The sequence below is a fragment of the Bactrocera tryoni genome, unplaced genomic scaffold, assembly GCF_016617805.1.
Source record: "Bactrocera tryoni isolate S06 unplaced genomic scaffold, CSIRO_BtryS06_freeze2 scaffold_231, whole genome shotgun sequence".
Classification (NCBI taxonomy): domain Eukaryota; kingdom Metazoa; phylum Arthropoda; class Insecta; order Diptera; family Tephritidae; genus Bactrocera; species Bactrocera tryoni.
This window is the reverse complement of record NW_024395957.1, coordinates 71,223-73,748: the sequence shown is the minus strand read 5'-3', so window position 1 is coordinate 73,748 and position 2,526 is coordinate 71,223.

Genomic DNA, 2,526 nt, shown 5'->3' with positions numbered 1-2,526 from the left:
TGTTTAATAATGAACACAAAGTGTGGTAAATTGGAACGATTATTGTCGCCAATTGAGAAAGAAGATTATCCCTTGGCGACATTTCACATAGATCATGTAGGTCCGATGACATCGACCGGGAAACAGTACAAATATATTTTAGTTGTGATCGACGCTTTTACAAAATTTGTGTGGCTCTACCCAACAAAAGATACAACCACGGAGGTGGTTTTAGACAGGCTTTCGAAACAAGCTGACATTTTCGGCAACCCGCGTAGAATTATATTTAATAGGGGATCAGTGTTCACTTCACAAGCCTTTAAAATTTATTGTGACAATAACAGTATTCGGCATTTACTCATTACGACAGGGGTGCCAAGAGGAAACGGACAAGTGGAACGAATACATAGAGTAGTAATACCAATGTTAGCTAAGTTATCTCACAGTGGTACAAGTATATCGGGAAGGTTCAGCAATTTATAAATAATTCTCCAAATCGAAGTACAAAACAGGCCCCATTTAAGATTTTAATACGTTGCGACATGCGTGTAAAAGAAGACCTTTCCTTAAACGAAATTTTAGAAAATGAAGCAGTTACGGAGTTAAACGATGAACGTGATAAGTTACGTGAAATAGCTAAAGAAAACATACAGAAAATTCAAGAAGAAAATATGAAGTCATTTAATAGAAAACGTAAAAAGGCAATCGAATATAACCTTAATGATTTGGTAGCAATCAGGCGGACACAATTTGGTAACGGAATGAAGTTACGACCTAAATTCTTAGGACCATACAAAGTAACTCAACGATTGACACGGTCGATATGGAGTAGAAAGGGTGGGAAATAATGAGGGACCCAAAACAACAATATGAAAAAGTGGTAACGTCATTCGAGGCGAATAAGTAGTCAGGAATGCCCGAGTTGTAGGACCCAGAAATGCGACCGTGCGGACTGAACGTGTTTGACACACGACAACACTGACTGAACGAAAAACGGACTCGAACGGAATAAAACCAATAACGGACTTCACTTGAATAGCGGACGGCGAGGCAGTTAATAAAGTATCTATGTATCTATTGCAAAGCAGCACTTCTTTGATAAAGAATTAATCTAAGTATTGTAAAACTGTATTAAAAACACCAGTTCTTAATAAAAGTAAAATTGATTCAAGTATTGTCAAGTTTGATAAAGCACAAGTTCTTAATAAAAGTGGAATTGGTCTATTGCGAAGTGAAGTTGGTCCAGTCTCTTATTTCCGCACATCAGTGGGTCATTCGTTTCCTTCAAATCAGACTTGGCGAGTCACCTACGTTATCTATATATTGGTCGTGTAGCCGTACGCTATATCCGTCCTACATACATACATACATACAGTGGCTCAAACGCATAATTGGACACTAAGTATAAAATTATTAAAAAGCCGATATTTCTCTTCAATGAGAAAATTTCCAAACGTATAATTGGACGAATAGTGTAGACGCCGAGTTATTGTTGAAAACGGTTTTTTGGATCCGTTATTTTTTCTGCTGAGTGAGTTCATGTTAATTCCAAGGCAAATGATAAATCAGTATGTAAGTGTAGTGTTCAAAGTGCAGACAAATATTGAAATGATGAACGAAAAAGCAAACGACTTTGGAAACGCGGCATTTAATTATAAAATTATATGGAGAGGGTAAATCTGTGCGTAATATCGCTGAAATTGTTAACCGATGCCCGTCCACAGTTCATGCTATCATTCAACGGTATGTTAAAAATTTTCAAGTAGAAAATAAAAGTCGTATTGGCCAAGGAAGGAAATTAAATGACTATGATGAGCGTTGGATTGTGAGAGAAATAAAAACAAAACTATTTACAACGGCGAATGAATTAAAAAATGTGGTCAGCAAGAATTTAAAAAAAGAGGTTTGTGCCGAGACCATTCGTAACGTGTTAACAAAGAATAATTTCAATGGGCGAATAGCCAGAAAAAAACCGTATATCAGTAAAAAGAATAAAATTGTACGGGTGAAATTTTGTAAGGAGTATTTGTTGAAAGATTCTCACTTTTGGAACAAGGTAATTTTGCAAAAACTTGTTAAACTTGATTATTTTTTATCTTATCACATATTTTATAGGTATTGTTTACTGACGAGAGTAAATTTAACCTACATGGATCAGATGGAAAGATGTACGTCTGGCGTAAGCCAAATACTGAGTTTTTGCCTAATGACACTCGGGCTACGGTTAAGCATGGGGGAGGTTCGGTAATGGTGTGGGGATGTGTTTCTAGTGCAGGAGTAGGGAACATTCATTTTATAGAAGGTAAAATGAATCGATTCCAATATTTGGACATTTTGAAACAAAATGTGAAGCAAAGTGCGGATAAATTGAAGATATTGGACAAATTTGCTTTCTATCAGGACAACGATCCAAAGCATACTTCACACGTAGCGAAAATGTGGCTCATTCACAATTGTCCAACACTGTTACAAACACCTGCACAGTCGCCAGATCTTAACATTATTGAGCATGTTTGGGAAGAACTTGCCCGTAAGCTCTATCGATCC